General features: G+C 40.6%; 1 protein-coding gene across 1 annotated transcript in view; it reads left to right on the forward strand.

Annotated features, from left to right (window-relative positions):
- Positions 1–18,617, forward strand: part of PRKCH (protein kinase C eta) — a 245,035-nt gene that overhangs the window by 1,504 nt on the left and 224,914 nt on the right. The gene's annotated exons all lie outside the window — the stretch shown is intronic.

The following is an 18,617-nucleotide window of genomic DNA, read 5'->3' on the forward strand; positions in this document are numbered from 1 at the left end:
TACATGTTGGTTCAGCCGCTCAGACGTGCACACATGTTTCGGCTTGCACATCCCAGAGGTACACTGGCAGGGATCTGAGTGCCTGGGGTCTGCACGTTGGCAGTGTTATTATTTAGCAGTTTTCCAAGGAGATGAGATTTACATATACTTACAGGTAACTCAGTCCTAGGTGGGAGCCCTGCAGTGTGGGTTTCTGCTGCTGTTGGTCTGAGAAGAGGCTGCAAGGACTCTTTAGGAGGTTGTTGACCGCACTCCCTCCCCCCATCACCTGCCCTTGTTCCTGGGTATTGACGTGTAGCTACCCGCAGCTTCCCACTTGCCTCTGCTTTTCACATAGTTCCCATGAGGCAAAATTTCTGCTGTAAATAAATTAAAACTTCTAGAGGACTCTACACAGTGCGAACATGCTTTTGCTGCCTAATCCTCACACTGTCTTTGTGATGCGGGTGTTATCATTCCCACTTTGAGATAATTATAATAAAGTGGTCTGGTTTGGCAAAATGGAGTATGTTATATGAAGACTCTCAGGAGTTTAATAGTTTAAGTTCTGGAGGGAGTCAGTTTTGAACTCAATATCAGCATTGAAAATCTGTTTGAAATTTACAAGTGATGAAATCAGATGGATGGTGATGAAGGCTCATTTAGGTATTTTATTTATTTTATACTTTGTGGAATTGGTAATTTTATCTTATATTCTCTAAAATTAAAGATGTCTTATGGAGCTATTCCTTTCTTTTAAATAGAAGTACAAAACCATAATGACTGTTTAACCTTAATCCTCAAATTATATTGAGTTAATTTGTCTTCAGCCTAATTTACTTTGTGGCACTTAGAAGTGGGGCCTAGAGGAATTGCTAAAATACAGTTAGATATTTACATTTATCCTGTGAATTTCTGGATATGAAATAAAAGTGAGTTTAGATATCCAAGTGGATTTGTTGAGTTCTGTTAGTGCCTGATTAGGAGTTACGTTGAGCAAAGCTCAAGATGAACTAGGTTCTGAAGTATGGTGGTGCAGCTTGGCCAATGGCCATGAGACGCATCCCTTCCCTGAGAGACCCAAGATTCGTCCTTCTCAAATGTAATCTACCCACTTGAATTACCCAGGGACCTTAAAAAAATTCCCTCTTTTAAAGACTCTCGATAGGAATCTCTGGCTGTGGGTCCTCATCATCTTGACTTTTAGGCTTCCCAGGTGTTTTCAGAGTGCAGTCAAGGTAGAAAACCTGTGACCTACATGAAGACCAAAAGATGAGGACTTCTTGGTGTCTAAGAAGCATGAGTGTAGGAAGATCCAGTTACCTGACTAGGTGGCATGTATAGAGCTGCGTATTGTTCCACTGGATGAATAAAAGATTCAATGTAAATGAGATTTCAATATTTATAATGGTCTGAAATAATTGCACTTAGATGTTTAATATAACCCACTGGTGGTGTTTTGGAAAATGCGAGTGTTTGGTTGGCAGAGAAGTTCAGCATTTAAATGACCTTGAGATGACATTTAAATGATGCTTTGTTATGTATTTTTATACATCAGAGGGCAGAGCTTTTTCTGTTTTTTTTTTTTTTTTTTCCCTTTGAGCTGAAGAGTATGTGGCTCTTAGTAGGCACTGGGAAAAAAAGCTGTTGAATGATAGTTATATCTAAACAATCCATATTTTTTTTTTTTTTTTTTTTTTCCCCTAGGTTTTGGGAAATAATGATTTGTCATGCATTTGTATACATTACAGGGCAGATTTTTTGTTTGTTTGTTTTTTGAAAAGGTTTTGGGTATTTTGGAACTGTGAGGATAAGGTAGAAAGGATGAGCAGAGTGTTGTTCCTTTTTTTGTTTTCTTTTAAAGAAAATCTTGTTAAGAAAATATTTAGAAATATATGGAATGCATGCTTGTTTTTAAATAATTATCCTTTATAGTTTCAAAAATGCTTGAAAAAAATAGGGATGAAGTCTTACTATCTTTTTGACCAGGCTGGTCTTGAATTCTTGGCCTCAAGCCGTCCTCCTACTTCGACCTCCCAAAGTGCTGGGATTACAGGTGTGAGCCACTGCACCTGGCCCAAAGGTGCTTTTGGAATTTAAGATTACATATATAGTTATTTATCTTTAGTGTGTTAAATTGACATGTGTAGTTTATTCAGTTACATGTGGAATAATTGAATTTACTCCAAAATAAATTTATGTGTTGCAAGTGGAACTACACATTACTGACTTAAAAACAAAACAAAACAAAAACTCTTTCTTGAAGTGGCAGGTTCAAAAAACTCCCCAAAACCTAGTGACTTAGTTTTTGCTAGATCATAAGAAGCTGTTAGCTGTAGGTTATGGGTGAGAGAATTCAATATGGTTAAGATCTCAATTCTTCCCAAAGTATTCAATAGATTCAATGTAATCTCAATCGAAATCTTTCTAAGTTTGTTGTAGAAATTGACAGACTGACTTTGAAATTTATATGGCAATGTAAAGTACTGAGACCAATCTAAGAATAGTTTTGAAAAAGAACAAGTTGGGGGACTTACCCTATCTGATTTCAAGGCTAACTGTAACATGACCATAATCAAGATAATGTGGTATTGTAGTAAAGAGAGTCATACAGATCAGTGGAATGACTAGAAGAGAGTCTAGAAATAGAGCCACATGTAGATGATCCACCGATTTCTGATAAAGCTGCCAAGAAGGCAACTCAGTTGGGGATATGATAATCTTTTCAACTAATGGTGCTTGAACAACTGGGTAGCCACATGTAGAAAGATGAGCCTTGGTGCTTACCTTACATCATACAAAGACATTAATTCAACATGGATTATAGACCTAAATGTAAGAGTTTAACTGTGAAACTTCTATAAGAAAACAAGAAAATTTTAGTGACCTTGGGTTCAGCAAAAAATTTTTAGATAGTGTACAAAAGGCACCAACTGTAGAAAAATCAGTAAGTTGGACTTTATCAAAATGAAAAACTATTGCTTCCCAGAGGATGTTTAAGAAAATGAAAACCCGAGCCACAAATGGGAGAAAATAACTGCAACATGTAAATGAAAGACGTGTGATGTGAATATACAAAAGAACTCTAACAGCACAATAATAATGAGAAAAATACCTAATTTAAAAATCCAACAAAGGACTTGTAACTTGTCAAATATTTGAATAGGCACTCACCTTCATGCCAAATAGCACATTAAAAGATGCTCAAAATCATGTCATTAAGGAAATGCAAATTAAAGCCAAAATGAGATCTCAATATGCTCCCACTAGAAAGACTAAAATTAGTAAGACTGACCATACCAAGTGTTGGTGAGGAAGTGGAGCACCTGGAACTCTCATATGCGACTATGAGGAATGTAAAATGGGTACAGTCATATTGAAAAATAGTTTGACAGTTTCTCAAACTATCAAACATATGCCTAACCATATAACCTACTCTTTAGTATTTACTAAGAGAAATGAAACCATTCATACAAAGGCTTGTCCATGAATGTTCATAGCATCTTTATTTGTAATAACTGGAAACAACTCAAATGTCAATCAGCAGATGTATGTTTAAACAATTGTGGCTTATCCATACGGTGCAATATTACTCAGCAATAAAAAGATGAGCACATGTAACAACAGAAATGAATCTCAGAATAATTATGCTGAATGAAAGAAGTTAGGCAAAAAAGTACGATTTCATTTATGCAAAATTCTAGAAATGAAAAGGAGTCTATAGCGACAGGAAATAGATCAGTGGTTGCCTAAAAATGGGGACTGGAGGTGAGGAAGGGGTGGATTACAATGGAGGAAGAAACTTTTAGGAGAGATGAATATATTTATTATTCTGATTGTGGCAATGGTTTCACAGTTACATACATATATCAAAGCTTATCAAATAGTTCACTTTAAGTATGTCACTATATAGCAATTATACCTGAATAAAATTGCGGGGAAAAAACCAATAAGGACTTATGCATATTTTACTCAAGATGTTAAGTAAGATGCTAGTAAATGACAGAATTTCAGTTGAGCTAAGTCTGACTCTTGAAAACTACATTTCCTCTCTAGTGCAGAAAATATTTATGAGAGTAGAAGCATAGAAAAAATGAAATCACAATAAAACCAATTTCTGATTTTTGGACATGGTCTCATTTTCTAAGTTATCACTGTCAGTTTTTCTCTGCTGCTTCTAGAACATGTTTATTTTGCATAATTTCTCTGGCTTCCAAAAATGGAAGAATTGCCTCTGTTAAAACCCTATTTTCTTCTTTCGTGTATTTGCTTTTGATTTGCTGACCTTCAAAATGGGGACCAACATCTAATGCTTAATGCAGAGGGCTGGGGATATGAGGAGGCAAGAGGAGCTGGAGGCTGCGTCATGGAAAGACCTTGGCGCCCCCTCAGGAAGGAAGGACCGGCTTGGCAAGATCCCAGGCTGTTTTCCTGGTTCAACCCTCTCGAAGACATTGTGTTCTCTGCAGCCCCGGAGGGCTGCTTTCTTCAGTTTCTCAGTGAGGTACCTGTTTTGTAATCAGTCCTGTCAGGTGAGGTAGCCAGGTTACTACTGGACAGTCCTGGGTTATCTTTTCTCTTCCTTCCTGGATCCAGGTGTCCGAATTTATAGCACCAAAATTCTTCCAGATTGTCTATCTAGTGGTCCATTTTGTACTTAGTAGTACAGTTATTTATTCTCATGATTTATTTTTTTCTGAACCAATTGGAAGGCGTGTCTAACACTGACTGGTCAATCCACAGTGTGTTAGGGAAAAGACGTATTTTAGAATCTTGAGGGAATTTTGTTTCTGTGTACATGAATTGTATTGGCTATGTAGTGTCTTCAGTTTCATTGTAAGAAGAATTTTGCTGCAGTGGGACCAGCTGCTTCTTATCACCAACAGGTTGTGGCTCAGCTATTTTTCCCCTTGGAGAGCATTATTATCTTGTTGTTGTTCATTGCATTCATTGCTCTCTGAGATCGTTTTGTTAATCAGTTTGCTTATTATACTTACCTCCTTTAGATTAGAAATGGCTTGAGAGCAGGGACCCACATTTCTTATTTGCTGTCCTAACCCTGGCACAATGCCTCAGACATAGTAAGGATTAAATATTTGTTAAATGAAATTTTATGTGACTGGGGAACAAGTAAAGTGTAAGTATTTTGGGAGCATCTTTCCCACTTTATAAAAGAAATAAGTGAAAATAGTTGAGGAGTGACCAGATGAACAGTATTCCTCTATTAAATCAATCAGTGATACCCAAATATGTGCCTGAAAGACTTGGCCTGACTGCTCTGTTCTTTGAATATGGTAATGGATTGAAAACCTTGTGTGTGGAAAAATTCCTTGCTCTTATGTCATTTTAAAAGACTGTGATTTTTAAATTGTAAGACGTTGTAATGTTTTTCACTTGTAATTTTCACTCCCAAAATGTTAAAGTCGGGGCAGAAGCAAGACATCAGCATTTAAAAGGTTGTACCTCAGCCTTGGAGAGGAATGAGGTTGGTGGGTGGAACATGAATCATTTTATCTTATGCAACTTTTAGTGAAGTTTTGGTATCTAGTAAGTGTTTAGAATGGTGATTAGTGGTGATGGTAAAAGTGTGGTGCATTTTTATGAGAAGAGTAGCATTTGTATAGAATAATAGAGGTGCCTGGGATTCTTGGTAGTCCTTTTTTATTTAATTAAACAACTGGGGTCAGGTGCTATGCCTCATCTCTGTAATCCCAGCACTTTGGGAGGCCAAGGTGATAGGCTCCTTTGGGCCCATGAGTTTGACATCAGCCTAGGTAAAATAGTGAGACTCCATCTCCACAAAAATAAAATAAAATTAGCCAGGCATGGTAGCACATGCCTGTAGTCCTAGCTACTCCAGAGGCTGAGGTGGGAGGATCACTTGAACCTAGGAAGTTGAGGCTACAGTGAGCCATGATCATGCCACTGCATTCTAGCTTAAATGACAGAGCAAAACCCTGTCTCAATTAAAAAAAAAAAAAAAAGCTAAAAAAACAGTCAACTAGATTGTGTTCCCCTTTTGTGTTGACTTCTTAGCTCCACTTTATTAGAATGTGATAAAAATGAAGCCTGAGTAGAAACTCAGTCCCTGTCCATTGTTTTCCACTCCTATCACTACTGTATCCAAAATAGTCTTTCTCAATTGCCAAGCCAATAGTCAATTCTTTAATTAAAACTCTTCTAGCCGGGCGTGGTGGCTCATGCCTGTAATCCTAGCACTTTGGGAGGCTGAGGTGGGTGGATCATGAGGTCAAGAGATCGAGACCATCCTGGTCAACATGGTGAAACCCCGTCTCTACTAAAAATACAAAAAATTAGCTAGGTATGGTGGTGCGTGCCTGTAATCCCAGTTACTCAGGAGGCTGAGGCAGGAGAATTGCCTGAAACCAGGAGGCAGAGGTTGCAGTGAGCCGAGATCGCGCCATTGCACTCCAGCCTGGGTAGCAAGAGCGAAACTCCGTCTCAAAAAAAAAAAAAAAAAATGAAAAAAACTCTTCTGTGATTCTCTACTGCTCTTAGATAAAGTCCAGAGTCTTTTATTTTTCAGACGGAATCTCTCTCTGTTGCCCAGGCTGGAGAGCAGTGGCACGATCTCAGCTCACTTAACCTTCTCCTCCCAGATTCAAGTGATTCTTCTGTGTCAGCCTCTCAGTAGCTGGGATTATAGGCATGCACCACCATGCCTGGCTAATTTTTATATTTTTGGTAGAGACAGGGATTTGCCATATTGGCCAGGCTGGTCTTGAACTCTTGATCTCAGGTGATCTGCCCACCTTAGCTTCCCAAAGTGCTGGGATTATAGGCATGAAGCCACTGTACCCAGCCAAAGTCCAGAGTCTTTAAAGTGGTATAGGATGTTCTCCATGATCTGGCCCCTGTTTTCCTCTTGAACCTTTTCTTTTACCTTTCCCCAAATCCGTACCCTGTGCTTAGGTCACAATGAACATCTTTCAGTTCCTCAAAAGGAGGAACGCTTTACTAATTCTTACTTGTGCTTCAGGTCTCATTGTAGTCAACAATTACCCAGACAGCTGTCCCAGATGTGCCTGGGGCCAGATGAGGACCAGTCTGGGTTTGGTTCTCCTCCTTATTGTTCCCTCAGTATCCTGAGATCACCTTTTCTGCTGTCTCCTCCATCCTGAAAGAACGGATGTATGAATGGATTGGCCTCTAATGGAAGCATGTGACCCTGGTCACAGAGAGTTTGGGGTGCAGTTGTTTGGGTGATTGACTAAGATTCATCTGCTTGGCTCTTGTGGTAGTGACTCTGACAGACTATTACATGTTTCTATTTGAAATGCCAAGCCCTAGATGAGCATCCGTCCACTACTGAGCGTGTACTAAGTACCAGGTATTGTGCTCTATCCTGTAAAGTCAAGTGGACAGGACACACATGGCCCTTCCTTCATAAGTCTTGTAATTCCAAGGGAGAGGTAGATTAGGGTAAAAAACAAACAAAAGAAACTAGGGAATTACAGAAGCACTCAGAGGCAGGTAAGCCCCTGGTCGTAGAGGTCAGGAACATCTTCCTGGAGGAAAAACAAAGAGCTGACTTTTAAGGATCCAACATAGAGAGCCACAGCCTGCTTCAGTTAAATGACTGTGAACAATCTTTCCTCAAAAGAAGAAAAGGAACTTCTGACCTGGTAATTTCCCAGAGAGACATCATAGATGCCCTTTTGAAAGGTAAATGTTCCTGACCCACAGAAATGTTTCCACCTTTGGAAAGTTTGGGAGGAAACTGTTTCCATGCTTGTGAACAGATGAACTGCAGAAGAGCTTTTGACTCCCAGAGGCAGAAAGTAGGAACACTATATTTGAACCATCAAATACCTTAAGTTTTGTACAGATCGTAAAATAATCATAGATATTGAAGCAGGAGGATCATCTTATTCAGAACAACAACAAAAAGCCTAATAGCTCTTAGGCCTGCAGACAGCCTGTAGGTATATTCATTTGGCACAGGTGTTTTTAACATTGAAACTGAAGGCATTTGGTGCTGTTTGGTCCAGTTTGCCACAGACTGCAACACTCCCTATTATGAAGACAACCCTCTTGACTCATACTTGCTTGGACCTGGGACATTTTTTGTGTTGTTTGACACTGTAGCTCAAGCCTTTGTTTCCAGATTGTGGGAACCAAAGTTCCAGCCAAAGCATTACTGTTGTCCTTAACAGGGGTGTCCAATCTTTTGGCTTCCCTGGGCCACGTTGGAAGAAGAATTGTCTTGGGCCACACATAAAATACACTAACACTAATGATAGCTGATGTGCTTAAAAAAATCCTCAGAAAAATCTCATAATGTTTTAAGAAAGTTTATGAATTTGCGTTGGGCTGCATTTAAAATTGTCCTGAGCCACATATGGCCTATGGGCTGTGGGTTGAACAAGCCTGCCCTACCTTGTGAGAAGTGTGATAAACACACTTTTAATGTCTATTAATATCTATTTATATCTACAAAAATATAGATAGATTTATTTAGATATGTAATAATTTATTAATTTATAAAAGACATTAGTTTAGATGTATATTTAGATGTTTACTTACATAAATATTTGTGTCCTAGGATTTCAGAGAAAGCTAGCTTACTAGTAAATATATGGAGAGTTAACCTTTACTGCAAATTAGTATTGTATTAACTATCCAATTAGAAAAAGACAAACTCTGCCAGGGTGGCGTGGTGGTGTGTACCTGTAGTCCCATCTACTGGGGAGGCTGAGGGAGGAGGATTGCTTAAGTCTAGGAGTTCAAGGCTGCAGGCTGCAGTGAGAGCTATGATTGAGCTGCTGCTCTTCAGCCTGCGCAGCAGAGTGAGACCCTGTCTCAAAAAAGGAAAAAACAAAAACAAAACCCCTCTTTTTATTTCAGTATACAACTCCCAGCAATATGGGAATGCTGTACTTTAATGGGAGTCAGAAGAACTGGGTTCAAGCTGTGACCTTAGGCAAGCCTCTACTTATCGGGGTCTCATTTCCCTGTTATATTGTGAGGGGGCTGCACTAAACCATCTCTACAGACTTTTACATCTCTAAAGCCTGTGTTTCCATGTATTAGGCAATTACATAATTTCTTCCCTTTTGGAGTAATTGGTTTGGCTTTAAGCTGTCGAATTATGTCTTATCAAAGTTAGTAACTCCTAAGAATTAAATTGGTCCAAATCTAAATTGCTCAGGGTTGGAGAGGATTTAGCTCACATCTAAGTGTCTTGTATAGCATTGCAAGTGATGTTGGTATTATTTTCTTCGTTTAGAATCAGCCTTAAGGAAATACATTTCAAGCCATGCAGTTGTATTTCTGGATTTAACGCACTCCTTGTTCTATGGAATGGTTGTAAGTTATGGCTCTGTTATGTCAAGTCAGAGAGAAACTGAGAATCCCACTGTTTTGCTAGAAGCCATTCCCACTAGTACAGCAATTACAGCATTATAGTTCCACAGTGTCTGTAGCCACCAGTCTATGTATCCAGCTAGGGTGATGACAAATACTATAAATCACTGTAGGACAGACATTTTAATGAGATGGAGGAATGAGCCCAAGGGTATTGGCTATAGTAGTGTTTAAGTGCTATGCTAAAGAATTTTATGAGACAGGAAATTTTTGTTGAGAATCATGGTCCTATCTGGAGAGATTTATCAAGATTATTATGTTAGTGTGTTTCTCTAGCACTAGTAAATTACAGCAGTATCTGTCAAAGCACATAGGACTTTGTAGTAGAAAGCCTGTTTAATGGGAAGCTTACCAGCAATGTTTTATTACATACTGCCTTCCCCAAAGTTCCTTTGATTCCATATAAGTTTTACCCTTGCACATCTTTGACCTCATAGAGAGAGAAATGCTTAAAAGCTTACCAAAGATGTTTAGTTTGTGCTTGTGGTAAGAAATTAAGAAATTTGCCAGAGCATAAAACTGTGGTCAACATGAGCCCTGTCATAATTACATAAATAAAGTAAGTCATATGGAGCCAGAGTGAGCGTATTCTATACCTGTTCCTGTATTTCCAATTTCAGACCTAGCCTCTGTTCTCCAGGCACTTAAACAAAAATTACAAAGCTGCATATTTATTTGTAAGTCACATTTGTTCCTTGTTCTTGCATATCTCTGTCTCTCCACCTCTTGTGTTGCAAGCACTTAAATATGATCCAGTGCCCTCTTTCCTTACAACTGGCTTTGGTTTTTATGTCTGTGATGTTGGAGGGCTGGGCCCTCTGAGCTCTGTGGTCCTTCCGGTATTAGAGTTTTGTGGTTCTGGTAATGGTTCCATTGGACAATGGAAATTCTGCTCCCTTCTGAAATATCTTCAGGAGACTTCTGATGTTCAGATTTCTTCTGGGCTCTGAAATTATTTTGAGAAGCATACCCAAAAGTCATGTGTGTATTAGCTTAATTTCCTAGCAGAATACATTTATTTGCAAGCTGTGGGCCCCTTAGATGCTTTAATATAGATTACTATTGTTGTATTATGGTACGGAAGAGTTGAGAGCAGATTCCATCTAAAGCAGTGATTTTGAAACTGTTGTTGAGCCCTAGACTTTTTTAGTGATGAAAGCTGCAGACCCTGTTTCTAGAAAAATGGACATATGTGCATATTGATGATTCTGGGAACCATGTCATCAGATTAGCAGCCCCCCTAAAGCCTTTCCTAAACCTAAAGGACACAAAGAAACCTCAGTTGACAAGATTCAGATATAAGGCTTTTATTAATTCCTAACATTCAGGGTGTGGTTCTAGAGTTTTCCTTTGTATTTGAGGACATTTTCACTTCAATTAATTATAGAAAGTAGGAAATAGGAGCTAGGAGCTATAAATTTTAGAGAAAAAGATGTTATTAAAAATGTGTTCTCACTTATGGCTCCTGGTGAAATATACTAGGTGATGACCCATTTTAGAACCTATTTGGTTTTGTTATTTAGGTATTTTCAAAAGCCTCTATTTTTTGAAAGGGTTTCTTTGAGGTTTGCACTAGATGAAAACTTAAAAAAAACAAAACTAGGACAGTTTGAGTGACCCTGGCTTGATATCTTTTGTTAATATAAACTTTTCCCTTGTAAAAAGAAATAGGATTTATTTTTTTCATCCACTTTTTCTTAAAACATTTACCCTCTTTTTGAGCTGCAGTGGGCATTATGGTGCTCTGCTGTGGTAGTCCAAGACAAAATGATGAGATTGGTGAGGACTGCCTGATCCTCTTACCCTTTGAGCTACAGTCTCCCATGGCCTGGCTCCCCGTGACCCAACAGGTTTCCTGGGCCTCTCTGGAATTCCAGTTCATTCACTAGCATCTTGTAGACAACCTGATGTTGGTGGAAATTGAGCTGAATGGAGATTGTCCAGAGAGCAGCCCCCTAGCTAAAGATAAAGTGAGAATCCAGCTTTCTAGACTTCAGACCAAGATTCTTTCCCGACTCCACCTCATTGTGTGGTGGAGACAGCAGGGGAGCCATCCAGTGAATCATTCATAGGTGTTTATTGACTACCTACTGTGTGCCTGACCCTGTTGTAGGTGTTACAGGTAGGGCAGAGAACTCCAGACCCAGCAACTTGGCTCTCCAGAGCTGCTGCCCTAGCACAAGCAGGCAATCGCACGATGGAGAAAATGACAAATGCTGGGTAGGTGCCAAGAAGGGAAGCAAAGCAGTGTGACATGATCCGGTGCGACAAGGTGGCTACTTTACCTGGAGTGGTCAGAGAACACTGCGCAGAAAGGGTGACAATTCGGCTGAGAGATCTGAGTGACAAGAAGCACGCAGCCCTGTGAAGATTAGAGAAAGAGCATTCCAAGCAGAGGCAACAAAGGCCCTGGGGTGGGAACAAGCTTGCCAGGTGGAAAAACAATGGAGGGTGGTAGGAAGAGTGTCGGTTTCATGTCAGCAAGCTCGGGGCACTGTTCCAGGTCTGCTGCTTCCCAGGAGCGTGAGCGATGAGCAAGTCCCTCCATCTCTGACGATTAGTTTTCTCTTCTGGAAAATGGTGCTAACGTTTACTACCTCATAGGCTTGGTATGAAGATTAGATTTACTACATTAAACATGCCCAGCACAAGATAGGCACTGGAGAAATGCTGGCTTTGGTTGCTTTTTAAATTAATTAATTATATTTTTTAGAGACAAGCTCACTCTATGTTGCTCAGGCTAGTCTTGAACTCCTGGGCTCAGGCTATCCTGCTTCAGCCTCCCAAAATGCTGGGATTATAGGTGAGAGCCGCCACTCCTAGCCTAGTTACTTTTTTTTAAAATTTTAATCTTTAAAAACATTATTTATTTATTTTTTCTAATCCTGGCAGATGAAGCTTTTGGTTGCTTTTAATTTCCCAAGGAAATGAATATTCTGACAAGGGCCTTCTGAAAAGAGTCATACTGGCTGAGGAAAGACACTCACAGGATTGCATCTTAGAAAACAGGGGTGGTGGTGTGAAAGTTTCTTCGGGGTGGGGTAGGGTATAGTCTTGTTGGTGTCCACAAATGACATCGTAGAAGCATCTAGTTATCTCCGCCCCCTTTAGCAACATGATTTCTAAGGAGAGAATGGGGAAAGGAAACAAAGAGTCTACAGTTTATCCCAGATTTTTCAGTTTCTGAAAAGCATATTTGTTTTCTATGGACTCATAAATATTAATGGAAAGTTTCAATAATTTAGATGGACAGGATAATTGCATTGCAGTGATATAACTGATAGGGCCCCAAATTGTTTTTATTTGTTACATAAATGTAGACAAAACTATACATTTATGGCTGAGAATTAACATATTACTGCCAGTAATCATAGAGGAAATAAAACCTCAGCCACTGTAAAAAACAAAGAACAAAAAACCAAAAAACTAGAGATAATTGATTCTTGCTTACTTCTGAAAACCCATTTACTTTTTTGATGATAATGTTGTGGATTAACTCTGGAAAATTTTGCCTATTTTGAATAGTTTCGGATAATGCCTATTTTGGCATCTCCCTGAAATTCCTGACTGTCCCTTCAACGTTTATTTGGTCTGTGTTTAATATAAGAAGACACATTAACATTTGCCTAAGTCATATTAATTAGGATGCAGAATCTATAATTATGGACTAATAACATAGAAATACAGGCTTTGAGTAATATTTATTGGACAACTACCATAATTATCAGTGCATCATAGTGTGATAGTTGGGTGTCAGCCAGATTGGGGTTCAGCTATTCCTTCTGCCTCTTATTAGCAGGGATAATTTAACCCCTGCAAGCCTCAGTTTTCTCATCGACAACACAGTACCTGCCTCACAGGGTTACTTCAGAACACGGTGAGGACTTATGTAAACTGTCTACACGGGGCATGACACACCACCACAGAGAAAGACTGGCGATGTCACCACCACGACCCTACCCTCAGCACTTCAGTGTGAAGTTACGGGCCCAGCCCTGTTCTGAAGTTAACTTTGAAAGCAGTAAGACATTTCTCTACATAGGATTTTAGAGTTAGAAGGGATTTCTGAGTGCACCTTTCTCACTGTTTTTGCTTTTTATGTAGGCTTCTGGAACATAAATCAGTAGGAGATGTCTACTTACTGGTGGAGGAGAAGATGGCTTCCTTATCCTAGCATCATAGGGATTGGGGGTAAAGTCTGTAGGTCCTCTCTAAAAGATCTTGCAAGGAATATGGGAAAATGAAGCTGGAATTATTATAGTTACAATGTTGGCCAAAGTTGGTTCATGGAAAACCTTGAAATGAAGTCTGTTGGTTCGCTTATTCAATATTGGACAGTAGAGGGTCTGAGTTAGAACCAGCAAACCAGAAAGAATTCTAGTTGCAATATTTAACTGCAAAGGACAAAAAGAGGCCTTTGAAAATCTGGAATGCTTTTATTGCTGTAATTAAGGGAAATAATGGTAAACAGCCTCTTTCCATTGGCATTGAAATATATTTTCCTTGATTAGTTTGAATATCTAATACAAGTTAGTGGATATGAATTGTTCTATCATGCTTTCAAGGAGGAAAACTCCAGTTTTAAAAGTGCATCATTTGGGCAGGCTGTGGTGGCTCATGCCTGTAATCGCAGCACTATGGGAGGCTAAGTTGGGCGGATCGCTTGATGTCTGCTGTTCGAGACTAGCCAGCCTAGCCAACATGGTGAAACCCCATCTTTACTGAAAATACAAAAATTAGCTGGGCTTGGTGGTACACGCCTATAATTCCAGCTACTTGGGAGGCTGAGACATGAGGATTGCTCGAACCCAGGAGGTGAGGTGGAGGTTGCAGTGAGTCGAGATTGTGCACTCCAGCCTGGGTTATGGAGTGAAAATTTGTCTCCAAGAAAAAAAGTGCATAATTTGAATGTGGATTTATAGGTATAATCAAGGACACCAACAATTTTTTAATTATATATATACTTTTAGACAGGGTCTCACTGTGTCCCCCAGGTTGGAATGCAGGGGCATGAACATGAGTCACTGCAACCTCTTGGGCTCAAGTGGTCCTCCTGCCTCAGCCACCCGAGGAATTGGGACCATAGGCATGTGCCACCAAGGCCAGCTAATTTTTTAATTTTTTGTAGAGGCAGAGTCTTGCCATGTTGCTCAGGCTGAACAGTTTTGATTTGGCTTGTGGAAAATATGAAGTACTTTTTTTCCTATATGGAGTCAAACAAAAAACTTTTTTTTCTTTTTAGCAGACATAGGGTCTTACTCTGTTGCCCAGGCTGGAGTAAAGTGGTACAATCTTAACTCACTGTAACCTTGACCTCCTGGGCCCAAGTGATCCTCTTTCCTCAGCCACCTGAGTAGCTGGGACTACAGGAGTGCCATGGTTGGCTAATTAGAAAACTTTTTTTCTTGTAGAGATAGGGTCTCACTGTGTTGCCCAGGCTGCTCTCAAACTCCTGCTTCAAGTATTGCCACCCTTCATGGCCTCCCCAAGTGCTGGGATTACAGGCATGAGCCACCATGTCCCACTTGGGGACTCATTTTGACGGTGATCATTTCTACTTTTATGGACACTTGTTCTGGGACCAAGATCTTTCACAGTCGATTTTAAGCTAAAGATTTCTGAACTGTATATATGTAATTTTTCAGAACAAAAGTTTCCTTTGCTTCATGGTACAGCACGACAGTGTTTGCATTTGATGTTCAGCATAGCCTTGGTTTTGGTTGTTCAGAAGCCTTTGTTAGCTCTCTGGCTGTGACAAGAATATATTGTTTTTAAGTCTCCTTGCTGGGCCTCTGCGCCTTCTTGTCATGCACATCCTGTACCTGGGTTGTGGTTGTATTGATTTGCTGGGGCGTTGCTGTTGCAAATGTCTGGAGTGAATGAGAATGTGTTTGTGGGTGTCGGCCCTCACTTTGACCACTGACATGCTACTTTCAGCCCCAAAGTACTGCCATCTGCATGAACCTTAGGGACCCCCAACTTCCCCCCACCACCTGGCAAAGTGCCCTGCACATGCTTGGGATTCAGGAAATGTTTGTAGAAAGAAAATGTTCCCAATTCTCTGTCTTGAGTCTGAATCATGATTCAAACATTGCCATGTATACTACTTTTGCTAAAAGGTTTCTCTTTAAAAATTCGTATTTCAGATATAGACATTAATACTTTTTTTGGTGTGTGTGAGTTCAAGAGCAGCCTCAGGAGTAGTTTAGAGAGAATGAATATGCCAGTATGGTTTTTATTCCCTTGATTACTTAAATAAGTAATAAAGGTGTGTGAAAAGATGAGCTGAATCCCAGGTTCTTCAAACAAAATGTTAACTTTTGTTTGGGTGGTAAAAGATGGATTTCAAAATAGGAAAAAGCGAGAGACTGAAACCACCATCCAGCACACACTATGTCAGGAATGTATTAATGACAGCCTGCCCTTGGTTCGAACAGGGCACCAGCAAGGGATGTAAACAAAGTCAAGGTACAACTGTGACCTTGAAGCGACAGTTGCCGTCTAAACTCATTTTCTTTAAACCGTCCTTTTCTGGCAAAATAAGTGACTCCTGAAGTTGCTTCATTAGAGCTCCAATATGCATTTTTCTCTCTGAACTGTGTCTGCTGGGTGTTGACGCCTTCTGTTGTCATTTGGTCCTATAGGACCAAACTTGTGGATACAGAATTTTATTTTAAAATAGGAAAGGTCATGATCCTGAAAAATTGTTCCTGCCAAGATATTAAATGAGTGTTCCCATTAATATTATTGCCATTAGTATTTTGAAGTCAAATTACGTAGTGACAGCTCACTGCTTGAATGATGCTTGCGTTAAAAGGAAGAAACTGTTTGAGAGAATTGGAAGAGATGCTAATGAGGCCTCCCCACCACTCTCCCTTTTAGGCCCCTCACCCACTTCCTACTCCTCGGTCCCCTAGACTTGAGCAGGTCCCCTTACTTTTCTTCTGCTTGGGCCATTGTTTGGAAAGATCTCAGAGTCTCAGGATGAGCTGACCTCCTGTTCAGGCCCAGCCCTCTACGTGCTTTGTCTGGATCCTCTCTGTGTTCTCCCTGGATTAGGCTTTCCCGCTCTGCGTCTTCATCCTCTCCTGTCTTTCTGGCACCTTCATTTAATTTTAACTTTTTTTTTTTTAAATAAAATTAAAGTTAAGATTGCAGTGAGCTGAGATGGTGCCACTGCACTGCACTCCAGCCTGGGTCTCACTCTGTCACTCAGGCCGGAGTGCAGTGGCACAATCTCAGCTCACTGGCACCTTAAAATCCTAGGCTCAAGCCATCCTCCCACCCCCAGCTCCTGAGTAGCTGGGATTACAGGCATGTGCCACCATGCCCTCAGCTGATTTTTAAATTTTTTTGTAGAAACAGTGTTCACTGGTGGCCCAGGCTGGTCTCAAATGGCTGGGCTCAAGCGATCCTCTTGCCTTGGCCTCCCAAAGTGCTGGGATTACAGGCATGAGCTACACTGCCTGGTGAAACCTTCATTTTAAAAACATACCCAAATCTCTGAACACTCAGCCTCTTAGTGCTCTGTTGGCCTTGCTCATTTTCCTTTTGAGGTGGGCGCAGTGTTTTCCCTTCCCTTCTCAGCCTCTTCTCCGACAGCTGTCCGAATGCCCTTCCGTGCCCTGTTCGTTGTTGTTTCCGGTGCCCATCCCAGGAGACTGCGCTGGCAAAGTCAGGTCAGTTCTTCTTTGTCTTGTTGGCAGCTACCTTCTCCTTCAGATTCATTGCTCCCCTGTTTCTGTGTTTTTGCAATACTTACTGAGGTTTTGGTTTTTTTTTTTTTTTTTTTTTTTTTTTTTTTTTTTTTTTTTTAAGTTTCTTTTTGTATCTCCTCATCCCTCAACTTCCTTAAATATGGGTGTTGGGGTAGGGTGGTTTTGTCTTTACGTTGTTTTCTTTCTCATGGCATATGGTCTTATTAACTTTTAGGTCTCAACCATATTGTCCATATGCCAAGGACTTCCAAAGCTCTGTCTCCTGTTTTCCCCACTGAGTCCAACTATTGCTTCTGGAACTGCGGCAGGCTTATGACAAAGTATTTTATACTCTGCCTCCTTTAATCCTCACAGTAGACTGTGAGAGAGGAGGAGCATGGTGGCACCTGCATTTCCCACCTGAGGAAACTGTGGCTTAGACAGGCCTGATATCAGGTCCAAGGTCCCATGTCTAATATGCTTGCTGGACAGACCTGCTTGGACGTCCTTTAGGCATTGCCAAGTCAGCATGTCCACAATTAAATATCCCATCGTTCCCCCTGGCCTGCTCCTCCTTCTCTTTTCCCAGTCAGAACTGGTCTCACCATTGTTCTGTCACCTGGGCACCATTGTAGACTTTTCTTTCTCCTTCACCTCTTTCTCCGCTTCAGTTGATTGCCAAGTCATGCCAGGTTGGCTTGGTAAATACTTCCTGAGTCCATTTTTTCCCCATAATTACCACGCTTGTTTATAGCATACATGAGGACTATTGATTATTGTGATGGCCTTGGAACTGTTTTCCATGAATCTAGCTGTATTCCCTCAAATTCATCCTCTGTAAACTGCCTGGATGAGCTGTCGAAAACTCAGCCCTAACCTCCCTCCTGCTAGAAGTCATTTGAAGGCTTCCTGTTCTCTGCAAAGCTCATGGTCCTGCAGAAGGTTCCCAGTTGGCTGGCCCTTGCCTGCCTTCCCCATTCCATCTTCCACCTCTCCTTCCCTCCCAGCTTATGAGCTAAGTACAAATGGGCAGACTAGGCTTTCTCACCTCTGTTCATGTCGAATTCACCTCATTTACAGTATAAGTCTTGGAGGAGGAAGGTATTCTTTTGTAATTTGTACGGAAGGACTTGTATAACATTAGGAAAGATAGAGGTGAAGAAGTTGTATAGAAAAAAATATATCACCGTCTATGATACTACAAAGACATCCATAAACAGGCCTGAGTGTGTCACATGCACATGTCAGCACACCCTTCCATGTTTCACTTCACAGCATTCACTGAGCACCTGCTGTGGCCAGAGACCACAGTAGATGCTAGGGGTGAAAAGCTCAAGGAGCTCTCCCTGTAGTGGGGGAGACAGCAGAGACCCACAATTTCATCATAGGGTATTTGAGTTTAGGAATAGAAATGTGGCCGGGCGCGGTGGCTCAAGCCTGTAATCCTAGCACTTTGGGAGGCCGAGGCGGGTGGATCACGAGGTCAAGAGATCGAGACCATCCTGGTCAACACGGTGAAACCCCGTCTCTACTAAAAATACAAAAAATCAGCTG

The sequence above is a fragment of the Cebus imitator genome, unplaced genomic scaffold (assembly GCF_001604975.1).
Source record: "Cebus imitator isolate Cc_AM_T3 unplaced genomic scaffold, Cebus_imitator-1.0 Scaffold83, whole genome shotgun sequence".
Taxonomy (NCBI): domain Eukaryota; kingdom Metazoa; phylum Chordata; class Mammalia; order Primates; family Cebidae; genus Cebus; species Cebus imitator.